General features: G+C 42.0%; 2 long non-coding RNA genes across 4 annotated transcripts; one reads left to right on the plus strand and one right to left on the minus strand.

Annotated features, from left to right (window-relative positions):
• Positions 1 to 1,243: 1,243 nt before the first annotated feature.
• LOC308473671 lies at positions 1,244 to 4,867 on the minus strand. The gene is made up of 3 exons (XR_013984174.1): positions 4,657 to 4,867; positions 4,023 to 4,146; positions 1,244 to 2,069 (listed from the first exon to the last, which is right to left on the minus strand). It is a non-coding gene; the product is annotated as an uncharacterized lncRNA (long non-coding RNA).
• A 10-nt stretch (positions 4,868 to 4,877) lies between these two features.
• Positions 4,878 to 19,862, plus strand: LOC308473661. Of its 3 annotated transcripts, none has more exons than XR_013984157.1 (3): positions 4,878 to 5,184; positions 7,746 to 8,968; positions 18,548 to 19,862. It is a non-coding gene; the product is annotated as an uncharacterized lncRNA (long non-coding RNA). The 3 variants fall into 3 exon arrangements; XR_013984158.1 differs by lacking the exon at positions 18,548 to 19,862 and adding an exon at positions 9,958 to 10,483; XR_013984159.1 differs by lacking the exon at positions 18,548 to 19,862 and adding an exon at positions 10,140 to 10,483.
• The last annotated feature ends 2,901 nt before the right edge of the window (positions 19,863 to 22,763 follow it).

The raw sequence follows: 22,763 nt of genomic DNA on the forward strand, positions 1-22,763 counted from the left end.
GTCCATTTGCTATTGGTTGTTCTGCATAACCTCCACAGGAAGTGTTTCCATCTCAGAGGTGGGGAATATCTGTCCTGTAGGCTAATCCTGCAATGACAAACCTAGACAGCATCTTAAAAAGTAGAGACATCACCTTGCCAACAAAGGTCCGTATAGTAAAAGCTATTGTTTTCCCAGTAGTGATGTATGGAAGTGAAAGCTGGACCATAAAGAAGGCTCATCACCGAAGAATTGATGCCTTTGAATTCTGGTGCTGGAGGAGACTCTTGAGAGTCCCATGGACTGCAAGAAGATCAAACCTCTCCATTCTGAAGGAAATCAGCCCTGAGTGCTCACTGGAAGGACAGATCCTAAAGCTGAGGCTCCAATACTTTGGCTACCTCATGAGAAGAGAAGACTCCCTGGAAAAGACCCTGATGTTGGGAAAGATGGAGGGCACAAGGAGAAGGGGACGACAGAGGACGAGATAGTTGGATAGTGTTCGCGAAGCTACCAGCATGAGTTTGGCCAAACTGCGGGAGGCAGTGGAAGACAGAAGTGCCTGACGTGCTCTGGTCCATGGGGTCACGAAGAGTCGGACACGACTAAACGACTAAACAACAACAAAAGGCTAATCCTGGCCTGCCAGGAGGTCCAAGTTGGCACACAAGGCTGTTTTCTCCAAAACCATGCCCATCCACCCATCAGCTGACACCACTCATGACATAAGCTGATGGGTGTTGTGGTGAAGTTAAATCCTGCATTAGCTGCACGCCCTTGTTCCCAGCAGTGAACAAAAGTACACAGCCAAACTAAACAGGATTTCACCCTTGCTCCTGAGTTAGGAAGGGGGTTGCATTACGACTCCCTGCTGAAACAGAGATTTCCCCACATTATTTTTTCAGAGGTTCCCCTGCAAAGCTGCATGGGATCCCCTCATACAACAATGGGGGAAAAGCCTCCTTTTTTTGCAGATGATTCTGAGGCATGCCTCTCCCTGATTGATATATGAAAACTTTATATATACCATATGACCTTTAAAGTCCTAAACGGCCTTGAACCGGTATACCTGAAGGAGCCTCTCCACCCCCATCATTCAGCCCAGACACTGAGGTCCAGCTTCGAGGGCTTTCTGGCGGTTCCCTCACTGCAAGAAGAGAAGTTACAGAGAACCAGGCAGAGGGCCTTCTCAGTAGCGGTGTCCACCCTGTGGAATGCCCTCCCACCAGACATCAGGGAAATAAACAACTATCTTAGGAGACATATGAAGGCAACCCTGTTTAGAGAAGTTTTTAATGTTTAATGCTGTATCATGTTTTTAATATTCAGTTGGGAGCCACCCAGAGTGGCTGGGGAAACCCAGCCAGATAGGCGGGGTATAAATAAAAATATTATTATTATTATTATTATTATTATTATTATTATTACAGAGGCGCCAATTTTCCCCCAAGAAATCCAAAATGAAATGTCGTTTTCTTTCTGGATTGAAGGTAGACCTTGATCCCTGCCAGTTGTTACTTTCTTGTTTATTTTAGTATTACTGCTCTTCCGGTTGCCTATATATACTGAATATCTTACATACACTAACATGTTTTGTTGGTTTTAATACTTCTAAGCCAAATCCCCATTTGTTTTCTGCCTGTAGTTTTTTAAAATATATATATTTTACTTTTCCATTTTTCCAATTACAATATTTTAACATCAAAAATTAAATCTAAGCAAATTCAACCTGCCTTTTCTTCGCCTTCCCTCCCCTCCCCCTCTGCAGTTCCTTATTTTATATCATAATCTTACTGCATAAACATTTCAAACCTATTTACAAGTTTAACCTTTTTACTCCCTTTAAGTTATTTCTTACTGCTTGTGTTCATGTGAATCCTGCTAATGTGTTTAATTGTTTATCATTTGTTTTCACATATTCTTCCAGTAAGTTTCACCATCTCTGCGTACTCCATCTGTTTTAATTGCCAATCATCTTTCGTTGGAACTGCTTCTTCTTCCCATCTTTGGACACATGCCACTTGGTCAGCCGTGGTGGCATCCATAAATAACTTTTTTCTGATCTTTAGGTAGTTCTTCTGCAATTATACCTAAAAGAAAAGCTTATTTTCAACATTTTTTAAATTCATTATATATCATTTCCCAGAACCCTTTTGCTATCTTACACTTCCACCACATATGAAAAAGGGTGCCTTCCTTCTCTTATTTTCTGCCTGTAGTCTTTAAGTCCTCTGGTTTTCTGATTCAAAGCCTGCTGAAGTCAATATGAATCTTAGATCACATCCCAGCTTTCCAAACTATTCTGTTGGTGTCGATGTCCCCTTCCTGCTTAGATTTGTATGGGTAACTCATTAACATGCTACTTCGTCCTTACACGCTGCTTCGACCTTCCAGATTATAAAGGAAAGTGTTAAGCAAAATTAACCCCACAGTCTTCTTCTATTTCTCCACCAGAGTCTTCCCCGCTCAGTCTCACAACTAGTCATTTCTGTGCCCAAGACTCCTAAGACAGAGAGAGAGTGGGAAGGTGAACTGTTCACACTTTTAAAGAATCTGGGATACTATAAGCTAGAAGAATGAAACATGAACTAGCTCTCAAATGTCAAGTTTGTACTGCTCAGGGCCTACACACTCTGCTCCTGCTGTTCTCCAGTCAACCAGCCAGCTCAGAAGTTACATAAAAACCTCATGGCTGCTTCTGTCCAATAAGTATCAGGCTCTCTCCAAAGCCATGTGTCTTTGATGTTTCTCCTGTCTGCCCACACTGCTGGCAATGTATAATAGCTGGATGCGATTGGCTGTGTTAAGTTACAGAGGCCAAGAGCCAATGAGAAAATGCAATAGCAGTGCCACTCTTCCCGGCCAGCTGCCATCCCTAACACTTTGAGCATGCAGATGAGTGACTTTTTAATCTGCCACTCTGAAAACATGTAACTATGCTAGACAGAAGATGAATCACTGGACAGTTTTCTTTTACAGTGGAACCTCGGGTTGCAGACATAATCCGTGACAGAGGCACATTTGCAACCCGCAGCGTTCGCATTCTGAGGCACCGTGCCTGCGCAAGTGCAGGCACAGGTGTGATTTGGCACCTCTGTGCATGCGTGAAGCGTGATTTAGCGTTTCTGCGCATGCGCAAGTGGCGAAACCCGGAAGTAACCCGTTCTGGTACTTCCAAGTTTCCCACAGTCCGCAAGCCAAAAACACATAACCTGAAGCAGCCGTAACATGAGGTATGACTGTATTTGAATAACTTTCAATATATTGCATTCTTTTTGATGCTCACTTTCACCATTGTCCAAGCTGAGCCAGTACCTGCAAGACGATGCTTTTATCCAAGCAGGTTTAAATTGATTGGTTTCCTCCACTGCTGTCAGTCACACACACACACACACATGAAAAAGGTGTGGAATATGACCTGTAAGAGCTTTGAGTATCCCAAAGCCATAAAAAAGGCTGCCAAGCAAACAGCTGAGGTATAGGAAAGCCTAGAGAAACCATCATCTTTTCATTAGAGCCAACACAATAGCATTGCTATAGCATCGCACTATTTGCTTGACATTACCAATCAGCCATTGGGGTGGCGGCCAGCAAGGACCTTGGATTCGGTCCTCAAATCTCCCCAAAGAGGTGTTTAGAGCAGTCAAAACCTAACAGTATTTACCATCTGTTAAGGAAAGCCTATCTGGACTTCTTCCAGTGAGATTCGCATTGCTCATTGCAGCCTTGGCTTCTGGAGTTCTTTACCTCATATCACACCTGCTCTGTGGACGTAGGTTGCCCTCGCTAGACAAGCAGACATATCTCATTGCAACTGCACACTTAACTGATGAGAAGTTTTGGCAATGTTGTGATTTAAATTGATCTACAGCAACATTAAATGTAACATTGGGGACATGTAGGCCTGTTGTCTCAAATAACTTGCGCATAACATTTCCTGCAAATCAGTGAGATTACTTCAGAAAACATGGTCTGAGAAGTCTGGCTTCCCTTTATACTCCAGGTATTTTTTTAAAAATCACTTCCAAGAAGCCCCAACTAACCTGATTAGAATGAGCTCATTCATATTATGTAATGTTGATATGATCATGACAACGCAGAGAAAACTATGTCCATATTGATATATCTCAGCCAGAATAATTAGGTTGCTATCCAGTCCATAATTCTCTGTTGGAGGGAGGAAAAACCCATAGTCATAATCATTCTTAAAGCTGATATGCTCCTAAAGTGAAACACTTTGCCAAATGTTAAATTAATTCAATTTGGGAATTTTTAAATGCTCTGGAATTCATAACAATTATTTTACAAACTTTCAGCAAGAACAATAGAATGCTTCATACTGTGCAAAGATATATATTTTAGGTAATAACTATAGTAATATTTGCTTGTAATAATGAATCCCAATTTTAGGATTTGCAAGACTTACAGCTATAACAGAGAGAGAGAGAGAGAGAGAGAGAGAGAGAGAGAGAGAGAGAGATTTGTGCATTCAGTATGCTGGTAGGATTTGATTTACATATATGTCTTAAAGATTCAAGCCTGCTTTGAATCAAATGACAGTTTGATGTTGAACATGAAAGCAAATGGGTTGACATAGCCAGTAGCATCACAAGTGGCAATGAGCTGTGTCTTACAGGGAAAATCTTTGAAGAGGACTGCATTAGAAGGGAGACCAACCATTTTTTAATCCAAGAAATAGATTTCCCTGAAGCATATGATGAGACATCCATAGCACTAAGGAAGCTGTTCTTCCCATTCATCCTACTGCCCCATATCTTAAAGGCAGATATAAAAAAAATGGGTTTCAAAATTCTCAATCATTGCTGAGAGGTGAACCAGGTTAACAGGAGAAATACTGCATGCGAGCAAAGTATGGTTTTCACAGAACAAAGGGGCAGCCACCAGAGAAGATGACACACAATCTAAGGTGTATTCTCAGTTCACCTAGAACAACAGTGAAGCAACTGAAGAACTGGTTCCCATGGCAACTTATCATAACATGCACCTCATAAAGGATGTACCAGGCCAGACCCAGCCAACTGGTTTGACCAACTTTACTGTGCACCCTATAATAAACACCAGAATCCTTTGCAATATATAGGTGATTTTGTGACAGACATTAACCAGTTCTTCAGCAGACAAACTGGAATGGAAAGAATTGCCTGAAGATAGAAAGACTGGAAGTCATTGCCTCAAGTTACAAAGGTGATAATGTATTACTCTACTTTTACTTTCCTGCAGCACACTTTAATAATAATAATAATTTATTATTTATACCCCACCCATCCGGCTGGGTTTCCCCAGCCACTCTGGGCAGCTCCCAACAGAGGACTAAAAACACAATAAAACATTGAATATTAAAAACTTCCCTAAACAGGGCTGCCTTCAGATGTCTTCTAAAAGTCAGATAGTTGTTTACTTCCTTGACATCTGATGTGAGGGCATTCCACAGGGTGGGTGCCACTACCGAGAAGGCCCTCTGCCTAGTTCCCTGCAATCTCACTTCTCACAGTGAGAGAACCGCCAGAAGGCCCTTGGAGCTGGACCTCAGTGTCTGGGCTGAACGATGGGCGTGGAGATGCTCCTTTTGCCTTATTATTGGGCTCCTTGTTCTTCTCTCATGAAGAATTCAGCTATTCATTTTGGAGGTGTATACATGCCCTTTCATTGACAGCTAATAACCCTTGTATTTCCAATTTGCACAAAATGCTTGCTCCCACCCTTTCATGCAATAGTGTAATAATCGAAAAGAGCCACCCTGAACACTGTGTTTACAATGGAACGATAGGAAATACTGCTTTTAAATTAAATGGGGGGGGGGGGAGGAAGGAAGTGTTTTCAAGAATGACACATTACTCAACTATTTTTGTAAAGTGTTGCCCTGAATCCAGAAACCATTTAATTTGAGCACTAAAGCATGATTCTACTGGCGCATTGGATCTTCCTTCAACAACTAAATTGGATTTAGTTCTGAACTATTCCTAAGGAAGCCGCTGGAGTTGAGACACTGCCAGTGGCAAACATCAGCAGGAAACTAGTGATAAAATTCTGGTGCAAATGCTTGACTCCTTGACGCTTTGAGAGAAAAAGGGTGCCTAATCTTTGGCTGCTTTCAAAGAGAACTAAAGCAGTCATTAATGATCTAGTGTAATCATTAGTGACAGTACTGTGTCCTACATTTCTTAGATCAGTAATATGAATCTCAGCAGCTCACAACACTTGTCTCAAATTATAAGCAAGCTCTTATCCAGTTCAGATTTTAATCTGATCCAAATCAGAAGCCCCGCCTCCCTCACCCTGATACCTACTCCCCTCTAAACACCCTCTCCTTCTTTTCCACCCACTGGGTGGGGCACACAGGGACAGTTGCTCCAGGTTCAAAATTGTCAGGGGTGCAAAATTTCAACACCCAGTGCTGACTCAGTACAGCTGTGCACTGTATCTGGGCTCCATTGAAAACGGCTTCTCTGTGTGAACCAGGAAGTGACAACGTGTACTCCATCTCCCTCCCTGCCATTCACGTGGCCCCAGGTGCTGGCAACCCACACTACGCCACTGTGCCACATTGTTTACAAGAAACTAAGTACAGAGAAGAGAGTTTTATGGCTTAATAGAAAACAGCACTGAGATACCTTCTCAATATAGACCAGAAACATATTGTTGCATGCCACCCCTATCTCTGAGCGGTGTGAGATTCCAGGGGTTCCAAACAGTTACCCAGGTGTTATATACTGAGTTGAATAGAATCCAAAAGACAGCAGTCTGATTGGACCCTAGAACAATAGGGTCCAGAATGCAGCAGTATGATTGGTCTGCAGAAGCCACCCAATCCAGCTCCAGGTGGAAGTGATTCCACAACCTGATTGGCCTAAAGGAGAATCCCAGCATTAGCCAATCATGTGTGGCCCATTGTGTAAATAATGTATATAAAGCAGATATTTTGGGGGAACTCTCATTCCTCACTACTATGAGCTGAATGAAGAGCATGAAATCCACACTCGACTCTGAGTATATTTCACCAGGGTTCATGTTTCCTTCTGGGAATGAGGCACAGTAGAGACTATGGTGTCTTTGTGATATATGGTTTATTCACACATATATACATCCTGAGCCTACGATGGAGGAGTTCAGAGCATTAACATTCAAAAAGGGTCTTGTATCTGTGAGTTGAGGGAAAGTCCCTCCTCATTTGCTGTCTCCCACAGAGCCCCTTTCTTTCTCCTTACACCTCAAAAAGTGGTGTATAAGTAGAAGTAATATGCACACGAACAATACATAAGCATAGGCTAAACTCCCTCCTCTTGAAATGGAGGAATGTAGAATGTGCTTATACAAGTATTTGGCTTGGATCATGCAGCACTGTTACATCAGCTCTGTCAACTCTTGGCCCAACATAAGCAGAAAAGTCAATATGGTTATAACAGGGGCAGTAAATCTGTGACCTGCCACATGTTGTTGGATTACAATGCCCTCATCATCCCTGACCATTGGCCATGCTGGCTGTGGTTGGTGGGAGCTGAACAACCTTTGGAGGACCACAGGTTCCCTATGTTAAGGATAAGGGTTCAGCTTTCTGGAATGGGAATGTTTGCTTATGTTGAATTGCTGTGTATTTCTAGCATGGGGTTTTTCCTTTGGCAGTAGCTCTCTCATGTGATTGGCTGACTGTGAGTCACATGAGAGAAGCATTCCATTCTGTTGTGACTGTTATTCAAGTAACTGTCATTTTTAACTGTTTTCTGTTCTTCCTCTCTCTGTTTATGAAGGAGAATGGCTGATGAGAGAGGTTTCCCTGGATGCTGCAGAGGACAGTGTGTGTCAGTGTGGTCTGTCTGGGGTGAAGCAGACAGAGGAAGATCCCTAAATGTTAATAGGGAGAAACCTGTGCTGTCTATAAGGAACAAAGCGAATAAGCATGAGATATGTTCTTCTCAATTATATGTTTATGAAAGTAAACGTCTTTTGAATATAGAGTCTGAACACTGCATATATTCAAACTATATATATATATATATATATATATATTCAAACTTTATGTATCTATATCTATATCATCTAAATCTATATCTACACACACACACACACACACACACACACACACACACACTCTCATCCTACCCCGGGTTGTGAAAACTGTTTTTCTGTTTCAGTGTTTCCCAAAAGTAGTTCTGCTTCATCCCAATTCTTCTTTCTTTTCCAGGCTATATTTATAGGATGACTGTAAGCCATAGGAAGAGAGATTTACTGTCCTCTTCAATGAACTACCTGGCAAGCCCTATTGATGTTACATATCTAAGCAAAGACCAAACTAATTGTGGAAAAACACACATCTTTATCTAGGTCATTAATACATCAAGCGAAACTCCATAAATATGGTCTCATTCGGTGGCTTGGGATCTCTGTTAGTACTCTTATGATCTCCGAAGGCCTCTTTGGATTTGACACACCAAGGCAGTATTTATGCCTCTTTGGCATATCCTTAATATTTCAATGGTGACATTGTCCTTATAGTCCTTCGAGTTCCCTCCCTGCCATAAAAGAGAAGCAGGTCCCAAAGCTAAACGAAATGTATGAGGACTACAGACATGAAGCAGACACACATCAGGTGCAGCAGGACGCCTGCTTTGCGTCAGCTTTCTACCTACTGCCTTTCAAACAGGCAGCAAGACAATCCTTCATTTTACCTGTTTGGATGCTGAACAGGCCTCCTTTCATATACAGCAGACATTAACCAGTGAAGGTGTACAGGTGTTCTCCAGAAACGTTTGGACCAGGGACGTTTGGAAACTTGCTCGTTATTTGGCAATCAGAGCACAAACATGCAATTTATCCCCCTGCCTACCTATATTCCACTCCTCAGTCAGGTGCAGGCTACTTTGACATTTACAGGATGGGTCATGGTTCTGCCAAAATCCCATTCATTCCAGTGGTAGAGACTGAAACAGAGCTTTAAAGTACAGACCGCGACTGTGAAGAGAAAAGAGAAAAGGTAAGTGTGGAGAAGCCCTGTGTCTCCTTAGCTGAGCCCAACATTTTGAGAATCTCCACCGTTATTATTTAAACAGCGTCTATATTTCTGCATGAAATATCCTCTGTAATGTTGAACAAGACCCAGATACCAAAATCCGTAAACATGCATTGCTGCAACATGAGAGAAGTGGACTCACTTCCAGAAATCATAGTGTCCAGATCTGGGGCCGAAAGCTAAAAATAGCTAAAACAAACAAGGATAGATTATTTCAGTGAAGGGCCGTTTAATGGATACATGTAACTTCCTAGCATTTTGTAAATATATGTTTTTAATGGTAAATGAAAAAAAAGCAGTAACAAATTAGAAATCAGTTAATAAAAGCATCTTTCTCCATGCAAGACATTATGATTGTATTTAAACAATTCTCATTTTTAAATGTTGCCTTTGCTGCTGCTAGTCTGAAGTCAAGTTCACCATATTGCCTAAGGCTGCAATGCACACTTAGTAAGGAATAAATCCCATTCGGCACAGTAGGACTTACTTCTGAGTAAACATGCATAGGATTGTGCTGCATATGGTATGAACTAATTAGTGTGTGTGTGTGTGTGTGTGTGTGTGTGTAGGGGGGAACAGGATTATGTATTTCATGTTGAGCCCAACACATGGCAAATATCAAGATAGGAATGCAGTGTCTACATTAGCTAAGAATGTCGTAAATGTGGGCCAGATCCCAAACTTGCCATAGTAAGACGATTCAGAGGAAAGGATTAGGACAGAGAAAACTGACTACTACATCTATTCCTGGAAATTAATTTCATATGAAAATTTATTTAGCAAGTGATATAAATAACATTATTCTTCACAATTGTTGTGCCATGCCATAGACAGCAATTATGAGCCTTCATAAATCTGTGAGAATTCAGACAGATATTGAGGGACAAGCATCACTCTTCACTTGTTCACATTAACTCATAAAACTAACACAGCTATCTTCTTTTGGCCACTAGGCCAAAGATCCTCTTGCTCTCTGTTGTCCCAGCCACTGTTTATGCTCTGATCTTCAAGCTGTATATGAAACTGGCTGATGATGCGCTCAACAATTTTGTGGGTATCAGGCATATTACTTTTTGAAATATGGCAAGCCTACAGCATCTTGTGTTCCTGTCTCTTTTTCTGCCCTTTTTTAAAGATGTGGCGGCCATTTTGTGTTACATCACACAACTTGCAGCAGCCATTTGGTGACTAGCACCTACCTACAACATTTTCTCCAAATTTCAAATGTCCTCCCTGGTCCAAAGAGGACGGCAACTCCAGCTTAATCACTCGAGGTTAACGAATTTGGATGTTTTCAAAAGAATCCGTGGATTAGAACATTCCCAAAGGAACAAAGCTTCCCAGGTTCTCGTTTTAAAATGTCAAAGATGATTTGTGTATCTGAAGAAGTGTGCATGCACACGAAAGCTTATACCCAGAACTATTAGGATATAATTCCATTCCACCTTAAAAGGGTACAGGGATGACGTTTGTGTATCACATGCCTGTTTACTCCCAGCACTTTCGTTGTATGTAGCTTTGTGTTAGCGCTGTTTTGCTGGACACGAAGGCAAGCAGTTATGGTTTCCTTTGTTCCTGAACTATGCTGAATAAATGCTGTAAATATGCTTGCACATCTCTCTCTGTCCGCCTCTTTTGTTGTGGATGATTTATACACTCTGCTGACAGAGTGTGCACAGGTCTTGGAACGTATATGAGGCTCGTGTTGCTGACTGACTGATGCTGTTCCATGGGAGACGGGTGATCGTCCAGAGCCAGCTGGGGGCTTGCCTGATGCCCCGTCTCCCTGGCAGTATCACAACAAGAAAAAACTTAGTTGGTCTCTAAGGTGCTAAGGGAGGGACACGGGTAGCGCTGTGGGCTAAACCACAGAGCCTAGGACTTGCCAATCAGAAGGTCGGCGGTTCGAATCCCTGCGATGGGGTGAGCTCCCATTGCTCAGTCCCTGCTCCTGCCAACCTAGCAGTTCGAAAGCATGTCAAAGTGCAAGTAGATAAATAGGTACCGCTCTGGCGGGAAGGTAAACGGCGTTTCCGTGCGCTGCTCCGGTTCGCCAGAAGTGGCTTAGTCATGCTGTACCAATCAAGCAAGATGAGCGCTGCAACCCCAGAGTCAGCCGCGACTGGACCTAATGGTCAGGGGTCCCTTTACCTTTTTAAGGTGCTAAGGGACAACTTTTTAACTTTTATTTATTTATTTTCACTGCGTCAGAGCAACACGGCTACCTACCAGAAAGATGATTTGTGTCGCAGTCTGTCCATTGTTGAATGCAAAATCCTACATATTAATAGGAAAATCATTCTTCAAGTGTGGGTAAGCAAAATGGCACCATCTATACAGAAGAGAGAAGTCTCAGCAGGCTTGGAGAAACCTCAAAGTTTGCAGAAATGCCACGACATGTTTTTTTTAAAAAAAGATCCTAATGTGGGCGAGATTCCCAAGACAGCGCAGTGGTGACTGAACATGCTCAGTGGCCACAGAATGATGTATGTTGGGATGAGATGGCAAAGTGGAACACAGGTGAGAAGAGTGCTCAGGTCATGTTTGTGGGATTCCTGTACACATCTGGTTGAGAACAGGATTTCAGGGCAGATGAGCCTGCAGGGAAGCTCTTAGGCTCAAACTGGGATTATATTCAGATGGCATCGCACATATTTAGTTCATTAAAAGATGAACTAAATAGGATATTGCCCCCATTGTTGTTGTTGTTTAGTCGTTTAGTCATGTCCAACTCTTCGTGACCCCATGGACCAGAGCACGCCAGGCACTCCTGTCTTCCACTGCCTCCCGCAGTTTGGTCAGACTCATGTTTGTAGCTTCGAGAACACTGTCCAACCATCTTGTCCTCTGTGCTCCCCTTATCCTTGTGCCCCCCATCTTTTCCAACATCAGGGTCTTTTCCAGGGAGTCTTCTCTTCTCATGAGGTGGCCAAAGTATTGGAGCCTCAGCTTCACGATCTGTCCTTCCAGTGAGCACTCAGGGCTGATTTCCTTCAGAATGGATTAGGTTTGATCTTCTTGCAGTCCATGGGACTCTCAAGAGTCTCCTCCAGCACCATAATTCAAAAATAATTCCCATTGCCCCCATGGGATATCTTATTTGGGGTCTTTTTGCTGTCTACCATGAGCCATTTTTGTCAGACACACCAGGGGGCTCCACAGTGGTTTGGAGAGTTTTCACTGGCAGAGTTTGGCACAGGCAAGCAGTGGGCAGGGATGGAGAAGAAATTTGATTCACTTCACATTTAAAAGTGAACCTAACCTAATCCGCACATTCCAAAACAATACAAAAACTGAAACAGCCATCCTTCAAAATTCACAATTTTCCAAATTTTGTAATGAAAGTCTATTCTTGAGAAAGGTTCTTACAGGTAAAGTCTACACCCGATAAATTTTTCTGTGGGTAAACACACCAGTCTTAATGCAACTGAGTTCAACTTCGTTGTGGTGATTTTATCATCATTGAAACTGCGCTAAAAGGAGAGAGTGGAAGTGTGTATCTTTCTTGAAGCGAGAGTTCATCCATCAGGAAAGAGATCGGATTAAATCTTTACAGAATGCATTATAAATATTTTCATTAGAACAGCTTGAATATCTGACGTAGATAAAAATTAAGCACATATTTAGCCATGTACTCTTCCTTAACCTTTTACAGATCAGATGCTTCATGCTGTTTATCAGCTTTAATCAAATTATCAAGCATGTGTAAATGGAAAGGGGGGGAAAACCAGTTGGATCCTCTACTGCACATTGATCAACAATGAACCTTGTTCATTTCAAGGGCCACTTCACTGGCATCCACGTTCCATAAAACAGCAATGGCGTGAACACAGAAGACATTCATTTATATAAGGGATTAAATGCAAAGAGGTTCATGGGGTTTCTTAGGTAAAATGCTTTGGTGAGAATTATTTCTGAAGCTTGCTAGGCACAATAAGCTGGGGTGGGGTGGTAGGACTGCTTGAAATGATTATGTTGTGTGTTACATAAGAATTGGTTATGTTTTGCTGTTTGTTGGGCCTGCCAGGGAAGTTAACAAAGCTTCAGTTGCATATGTGAGTCCGTATTGATGCTTTTGAATTATGAGGCTGGAGGAGACTCTTGAGAGTCCCATGGACTGCAAGAAGATCAAACCTCTCCATTCTTAAGGAAATCAGCCCTGAGTGCTCACTAGAAGGACAGATCGTGAAGCTGAGGCTCCAATACTTTGGCCACCTCATGAGAAGAGAAGACTCCCTGGAAAAGACCCTGATGTTGGGAAAGATTGAGGGCACAAGGATAAGGGGACGACAGAGGACAAGATGGTTGGATAGTGTTCTCGAAGCTACAAACATGAGTCTGACCAAACTGCGGGAGGCAGTGGAAGACAGGAGTGCCTGGTGTGCTCTGGTCCATGGGGTCACAAAGAGTCGGACACGACTAAACGGCTAAACAACAACAACAATAATTCCAAAAAAGAGGGGCAGGCATTTTTCAGCCCAAAGGGACCTAGTCCATCATTGGCAACCTTTCAGGGCCTGCATGCTGTTGGTGAGTGTGGCCACAATCAAAAGTGGGGCAAAGCAACAGAAGTGATTCTAAACCGTACAAGACCTTGCATTCGAGCGGCATAAAGGTCAGAAGTTTCTATTAGGGACGTGGAAATCTGTTGATTTCTGACTCTCCCATTTTCTCATTTTTCCAATCTTAAATTCATTTCTCCACATTTCCATATAAGTTTGAGGGTTGCTGTTTTTTAAGTTCCCATGAAAATTCATCGGCACTGTTGTGTCAATTTATCCTAATACAGTGGTACCTCGGGTTACATACGCTTCAGGTTACATACGCTTCAGGTTACAGACTCTGCTAACCCAGAAATAGTAACTCGGGTAAAGAACTTTGATTCAGGATGAGAACAGAAATCGTGCTCTGGTGGCGCAGCAGCAGCAGGAGGCCCCATTAGCTAAAGTGGTGCTTCAGGTTAAGAACAGTTTCAGGTTAAGTACGGACCTCCGGAACGAATTAAGTACTTAACCTGAGGTACCACTGTATTCACATTTTTTAAATGCAATTCTTCCTAATTAGTGACAGCCGTTTCCCGCAATATAATGCATTTTGGGGTGTTCTTTTCACTAATATATATATATTAATGCACACACTACTTTAGTATTTGCATTTTTTAAAACACATTGGTTGGTTGGAGAACTACATTGCAAAATTCTGGGTTTGGCCCTGGAAGTTTATGTGGTTTCTATACCTAAGGGCAATCAAATATATAGCTTAACCTATAACAAAATATGCATCCATGGAAGTGACAGGAGAGTAAATAGAAAAATTATGGCAGGGCAAGAAAATAGAACTCTTAAAGAATTTGTTATACAATGACTACTTGCTCTGGGTGCTGTGTTCCCTAATTAAATATATGTTTATATTTTAAGTGTCTATGTTTTGGCCTGGGTAGATCCTAACATAAATATAGCTCACCCCATGTATCTTGTGTAGAAGTATTTGAGTAAGAATAAAAATGGAGAATCGTACTGCTTTCTTGCTCTAAGTCTGTAGGCTGCTGCAGCAGGTATTTTGAGGGAAGTTGGGCCTCAGCAGAGTAGCTGAGGGAGTTAACGTACTGACTACCTGAGGACAGGCCCTTGTGGGAGAATCTGGGAACATCACAATGGCTATAAGGTTGTGTCGCATCAGTTCACCTCCTGAAATTATTTTGGGAAAGCGGAGGAGGTCTCTTGGAAGTGTTCCTATGCTGCTTGTTGTGTTTTTGTAGCCCATACACACAAAGAGAAGGATATGAATTACAAGGAAGTATCTCAAAAGAGACATCACCTTGCCAACAAAGGTCCGTATAGTTAAAGCTATGGTTTTCCCAGTAGTGATGTATGGAAGTGAGAGCTGGACCATAAAGAAGGCTGATCGCCAAAGAATTGATGCTTTTGAATTATGGTGCTGGAGGAGACTCTCGAGAGTCCCATGGACTGCAAGAAGATCAAACCTCTCCATTCTGAAGGAAATCAGCCCTGAGTGCTCACTAGAAGGACAGATCATGAAGCTGAGGCTTCAATACTTTGGCCACCTCATGAGAAGAGAAGACTCCCTGGGAAAGACCCTGATGTTGGAAAAGATGGAGGGCACAAGGAGAAGGGGACAACAGAGGACGAGATGGTTGGACAATGTTCTCGAAGCTACCAGCATGAGTTTAACCCAACTGCGGGAGGCAGTGGAAGACAGGAGTGCCTGGTGTGCTCTGGTCCATGGGATCACGAAGAGTCAGACACGACTAAACGACTAAACAACAACATCTCAACTGACCATATCAATCAGCAATGAAACCTCCATTGGAACCGCAATAAATTATTCTGACTGAGCGGACTGGATCCTGCAGCTCTTCAGGACAAGTTGCCAATCCATTGCCTCACTCAAGCAAAAACCATCATGACCACAGCAAAACTCCCAAGAGGCAGAAAATGACATTTCCTTCCCTTGTGGCTTTAAGAGGGGGAGAGGTTTTTAATTTCCAAGTCCTGGATTTTTCCTGGTTTCATTTGAGAAAGAGTCCAGACTTGAATGGCAAGCAGGAATCTTCTCAGTGCAGCAAACCTGCAAATGAAGAAGGCTTCAAACCAGCTTGGTTTTCTACGTAAATCTGCTAGTTGAGGGACCCACAACTGAAAATTGTCAGGAAACGGATCTCCCCTCTGCAGCCTTTGGTGAGAAAAATGTTATTAGTCAAGCCACAGAAATAAGTCTTGAAAGCACTTTAGACAAGGGAAAGATGCTGATAAGCGATGTTGATGCAGAGGATCTGAAGGAAACTTTCACCCGAGAAGTGACCAGGTGTTTGCTACCGGTTCAGCTAAATGGAAGCCACCATTTGGCTCTCTTTGGCAGAAACTGCTACCTTCAGAGCAAAAGGGTCTCAATTCAAGTCTTAACCACAATAATATGGAAGGAGCACACAAAGTATATTTAACCTCCAGATGAGGGAGGAAGGCAGTAATTGGGTTTGTCTGTTCTCATGTCTGGCCACCAGCTGACAATTCAACAGCTGACCTCTCTGAACCAATCCTGACTGCAAAAAGGAAGGCCTGGGTTGAGGTCACTTTTGGGTGGGCAAAGGTGTGGGCTGGTTCCTATTTAGACTGAACTGCTTCACCCATCTCTAGTTACTCAATGTCATTACAAAGTACTCAAATAACATAACATGCCACATGCTGAGAACATAAAATGCACTCGGGACTGTAAGGTTCCAAAGTGTCCAATGTGTTTGCAACATGTAGGGGAAAGGAAACATCAGAGTGCTTGAACCAAGTTCAGTGAATCCAAACGCTTTTTGTTTGACAAATTTTCTGAAGAAATGCCCATTTTTGTCGCTCACCTAGGCTTGCTACCTGTTCTTGATTTCAAGAAATGGCTTTTCCTTTCCCCTTAAAATAGATTCTTTAAAAAAGAATTTAAGAAAACAGCTGCTCCAGAGGTTCATATATAACACAATGTGACTGCCATTTCCATTCTGACATATATTAACCTGAGAAAAGCTGTTGTGTTGAAAACAGTGTTGAAAACAGACGAAGAGGGCACGGCCATGCACATAAGTGCACCCACAACATCCCACAGGCACATGCACATAGAAGTCTCCCTATGATCTGAAGCCCCAACTAATCAGCATACCTGATTTCCAAACACATGCAACTGAATGTGCTTAGAAACTTGTGCCCAACAATGAAATGACAGTGGTACATTCTCTATCAAAGAACCCATTATAATTATTGGTCAGTGCCCAATATTCCACTTTTGAGTATGGTGCTTGAGCATTTAGAGGCAACTAGGGATTTATGAGCATGCCTCAATGCATTCCAATATTCTGTTGCATTTTCATCTGCTATTTTCCATTAAAATATATGCAATCAACAGATATTTGCAAACCAATTCCCGTACTTTTCCTATGTGTCCCCTTTCAAAGTTAATGGCATGGCTAACAGTCCATCTCAAAGTCATATATGTCTTCAAGCATAACTTTGTCTAACCAGAAGTACGTCCCATTAATTGAATGAGGCTTGCTCCCACGATACAATTCCAGCCACTCTTGCTACCTTAATTTCATAGTTCATAGCCCTCCAGTTGTTACCCTACTTTATTTCCCTCATTCAGGCATCAGTGAGGGACAGTTTAATTATAAGTCAAGTAAACTGTGGTGGGCGGAAGGAACATTAAATTTAATTTTACTTTTAAAATGAGAATTTAGGATGCTCAAAAATGAGCAGTCAAATCCAGATGGTTCTCCCCACTTTGACAGAGAAAAAGGGTGAGGGTACTATTTTGCGCTGCCTCTTGCCTTTCTTTGTAGGTAAATCTCAAAAAGCAGTATTGGGGGGGACTTGTGCTCAACCCCTTGATACCTGTGGTCTATAGGGTCCCGCAAGATTTGATGTTGTTTCCTATGCTATTCAACATTTACATAAAACCACTGGAAGAAATCATTAGGGAACAGGAATAATGACCATGGGATGGTATGCTGGTGGCACTAAGCTCCATATCTCTCTGCTATCATGTCCTACGGCGCCTGTGGGGTTTCTAAATCAGCATCTGATATGTTTGAAGAAAATAAACTGAAAGTAAATCTAGACAAACCAGAAGTGTGGTAACCTACCAGTCCAGGGAGATGATGTTCTAGATGGGGCTGCACTTCCCTTAAAAGATCAGGTGCATAATTTATTGTTTACACTTGGAACTGACCTTGTTGACAGAGGCTCAGATGTCAGCTTTGGCCATGAGTTATGTCCACAACCTGATGTAATATTTATTTATTTATTTATTTATTTATTTATTCATTCATTCATTCATTCATTTATTCATTCATTCATTCATTCCACCCTATTCATTTCACTCCAGAGGAACCACAATACATGGTGTAAGGGAATGTAAGCAATTGTTTGTGGACTGAAAGCAACAGCAACAATGAATACTGATCATATTTACTGAGTTGATTTTCATTCCAGACGTAGATATCAGTGAACACTGGCAATTTCTGCTCCTGTTTTCATCAATTTTTCAGACATCCATAGTGATAGTGGAAATAACACAGAACTTGAAAATCAGTGGGAGATAAGGTATACATTGTGTTTGTGTATAGGACAAGTGAAAGGTGCTCACTTTTTACCCTTTCAGGATTGTGCAGGTGTATGTCTTGAGGATTAAAAGCCCAGAGTATTAATTCAAATGCACTCGGCATACTCGTACTGTAGAGTGGAATAATCTTATTATCCCCTTCCATCTTGTGATGCGGGGGGAATGTAACAGAGGTCACTGATCTGAATTCTGAGCACATAAACCTGCATGATTCTCATCTGGCAAACATTATAACTTCCCCATTTCTAACTGTAATTTTATATATCTGTTTTACGGAGTCACTTGTTTGGCGATTATAAATTATGGTATTTGGGAGAGGCCTGGTGAAGATATTCACCTTTTAGTGGCCCAGACTTTTATGTGTGTGTGAGAAAACATGTTTTATGCTTCGAATTTCTCTCTCTTTTCTTTTTTCATTGCTAACAGATGCAGCTCTACTCAGAGCCAAGCGACTGCACGTAACACATGCACAGAGAAAAAGAAAGGGAGCAGCTCTACCAACAACATAAAACTAAGTTGAGTGTGCTTTTAACTGACATGAAGAACAAGTAATGAGCTATCACAAAACAGAACTCCAGCTTCTATATTTAACAGATAATTCTGTAACCATCATATTTTGCTTTCTTAGATTAATGCAGCTTTCTCTCTCTCTCTCTCTCTCTCTCTCTCTCTCTCTCTCTCCATAACATCTGGGAGAGGAAAAGATGAAAGCTGGTATGAAGAGCCGAGAAAACGACTACATGTTTGACAACTTCTTGCAGGACAGAAATGTCTGGTCTTTTTGGCATCTGAATGCAAATGATTAGCCAGTTGCCAAGAACAGTCATTTCAGTCTCAATCAGAAGGCTCCAACTCCACCCTCAGCCAGAGTTTCAAGATACGTTTTGTGTTTGGTTCGAAATGAAAGGCTCCCACATTTTTTCTGATGTTAGCATGCAAAGTTGTTGGGGTTTTTTGGCGGGGGAGGGGGAACCAGATTAGGGAAGGTATAGAAACTGATGGAGCCTGTTACTTGCCACCTCTGTTCTTCAGACACCCAACCTAGTTCCACCTCTGAAACTGAGGAGGCCTTAGATTGAATGGGAGATCACCTGGAAACTCCATTGTATGCCACCTTGACCTCTTTGGAGTAATCAGAGGATAAAAATGTATTAAATTAAACATACTCAACATAATTAAGTACAGAACATGACAATCTGTGTATTTATTACATTTTTAAACTGCCTTTCAAGACAAGAACTCCCGGAGCAGTATGAAAACCTTAAAATAGAATATTGCCCTTGACTGGGAATCGGATAGATGACATGTTCTTGATGGAGTTGCATTTCCCCTGAAGGAACAGGTGCATAGCTTGGGAATACACCTAGAGACCTTGGCCCAGTATACCTGAAGGAGCGTCTCCACCCCCATCATTCAGCCCGGACACTGAGGTCCAGCGCCAAGCGCCTTCTGGTGGTTCCCTCACTGCAAGAAGCAAAGCTACAGGGAACCAGGCAGAAGGCCTTTTTGGAAGTGGCACCCGCCCTGTGGAACGCCCTCCCATCAGATGTCAAAGAGATTAAAAACTACCTGACATTTAGAAGACATCTGAAGGCAGCCCTGTTAAGGGAAGTTTTTAATGTGTGACATTTTAATGTATTTTTAATCTTTGTTAGAAGCTGCCCAGAGTGGCTGGGGAAGCCCAGCCAGATGGGTGGGGTACAAATAATAAATTATTATTATTATTATTATTATTATTATTATTATTATTTGCCATCAGGATTGATGAGAGCTGTAACCCAGTGACACCTGGAGATCAAAAAATTAGCTGCTACCTGATGTACAGGTTCCCTATACCTGTTGCTTTATGATGGCACCATTTTAGGGGTGACATGGCAGTCACAGACTGAGGAAGAATTTGATTGTCTGAATTGTGGCTCTTGAAACAAGGGAACCCAAAAAGCAGAAGAGCTGTATGTAAAAGTTCAGCTGTTCAAACCCATAAACCTTATCACTAGTGCTTCCTCCTCCCTGTGACCCTTCTCTCTCCCGTTATTGCCTCAATAGGACCTATTCACACACCACCTGTGACCGAAAGCTGGAAAACAGATATGGCACATGTTAAATATATAATACCATGCTGAACAGAAAAGTATAGAGTTATCAAAATGATGGCACCAATAACATTAACCAGTAAGGCTTAAAGCAATTCACTGTATGCCGAAATGGCAAAACTGACCTGAAAACTCAGGAACCAAGAAGATCAAAACTTCAATAAAGAATGGGGGAAATTTATAATTTACTTGAGAGACCACTGAAAGCAGATGAAAACATTAGCAGGATTACAATAACACTTGTAATGTAGAAGATATTATGGACAAAATGGAGAGACATCAAATTTGGATGATGACATAATATGCAGTTGAACAGGTTTATAATAGGACCCAGGAAGGGGAAGTGGGAAGTCTAGAGGTTCGGAGAAATCTCTAAATATGGATATGCATTTTGTATTGTTATAACTCTACATTTGTAAAGTCAAATAAAAATTATTTCAAAATAAATAAAGCAATTCACTGTAGACCGTGTTCCAGTTAGGCATGCATACATTCTAATGACATCAACAGATGTCCATGTACACAATTGGAATCAAGACTGCAACTTAAAGGAACAGGGTATTACTATTACTATTACTATTACTATTACTATTACTATTTATCCTGGAGGGACTTTGGGGGACTTTATTAAATATTCTGGAATGCCACAAGATTGTTTGCATGACCTGTGGTCATCTCTCCATTCTTGACTCAAGTAGATGTAAAAGCCTTTTGTGGCCTACAGTGCAGTGCAGCACTGGAGCTATCCTTCAAAATGGTCAAAATAAATGAGCAGAAACCCACCCTCCATCTATAACACCCCATTGCCATGTGCCATTGTGATCTCACATTGCGGATCCCATGCCAAAGCTCTTGGAAATTTGAACACATGCATGCTCAAGGATATCAGCTGCACAACTGTTCTGTACTTTGACTCAAAGGGATATGTGATCACTCTTTTCAAATATTGCCCTAGAAACCAATTTGTCTCTTGGCAGACACTCCGCACTTCTACAGGAAACGAAATTTAAATCCTTAGGCATAACATCTTAGTTGTGCCGGCCTGTTTTGTTTGTACTCCTTGAATAATATCTGTGCCCTCACACTTGGCTCTGCTTAAGTCCAGATATGATCTCTGCTTCCTCTTCATTATTACTTCATAGGAGTAAAACTCCAGAGTTAAATGTAGGGTTATCCATTACTTAAATGAAAAAACCTACAACTTGCCAACTCCGGGAGCCCTGTTCATTGACTTCCACACAGTGTTTACCTTGGGATTTCCATGCAACTGGCTCATAATGGCTCTGTTTGAGCAGCTCTATACAACTGGTCTTTGTCAGTCTTGGCTTCCTCAGTCCACAACAGGTGGACCAGCCAATGGGTGTTCAGGGAATAAACAATGGAACAAGATGAGATGTTAAAAACAAAAACAGAGTAGTGGTCGAGCAATCAATCAAAAATACGATTCCCAAATAAAAGAGGGGAAGGGAATAACAGCCGAAATGGAAAGGTTTTCAACATAAATGATGCATAGCAACGTACAGCTGGAAATGGTGAAAAGAGAAATTCCGGGCAGCTTCCATCAGATATGGAATGATACTCAGAGCCACTCTGCGGATTGCTTTTTTTAAATATACATATAAAAAGCTGCATGTGTGCGCGTAACAGTGCAACGCTCACACAGAGCAACAATGTTTGCAAGTGCATGTATCAGCCAGAAGTGCATGTTAGGGATCTAAGATTGGCTAGAGTCCTCGTGTCATATGTAAGCATGCCTGCCAGACGTGATGTGTGATGTGTTCCTGAAGAAGGAGAATCAAAATGGCAGGATATGGATGCTGTGTTTTGTGCCTGATCTCCTGGGATACTTGAAGGATGAATGCCATGACTGTTGAAGTATTAGTCAGTTAAACCTAATGAAAGAAAACTGAAAGCTGTTCTACCACCGAGCTGCAGTCTATCCTCTTGATGCCTGAAGGGAACAGCCCAGCTAAACTGAGCCTGTTTTTTATTCACATGAATTTTAAGGAGAGAGCTTAAAATCAAGTTTCAGTCTCTTCTGTTCTAGTTGACGGGACTTTAAGGTGTTTGGCTGGATCATGCCCAGAGTCATATACAGTGGTACCTCGGGTTACATACGCTTCAGGTTACAGACTCTGCTAACCCAGAAATATTACCTCGGGTTAAGAACTTTGCTTCAGGATGAGAACAGAAATCGTGCTCTGGCGGTGTGGTGGCAGCAGGAGGCCCCATTAGCTAAAGTGGTGCTTCAGGTTAAGAACAGTTTCAGGTTAAGAACGGACCTCCGGAACGAATTAAGTACTGGGTACTTAACCCAAGGTACCACTGTACTTTCGACTCCAATGCAGTTTAAAGCTGGGTTCTGTTTTCTCCTCTCTTTATGTGGGTGGGCCGTACTATTTCATTCCATCTAAAATCCACGATGCTAGGCCCCTCGTCTGCTGGTAGCAGCAACATGCATATTATAGTGATTTATAATACCTGCCTCCTTGGGGACGGGTGCATTACACTGGGCACTAAAAGGGGCCAGTTGTGCAGGTGGAAATCTT

The sequence above is a fragment of the Podarcis pityusensis genome, assembly GCF_964106645.2.
Source record: "Podarcis pityusensis genome assembly, chromosome: 3".
NCBI lineage: Eukaryota > Metazoa > Chordata > Lepidosauria > Squamata > Lacertidae > Podarcis > Podarcis pityusensis.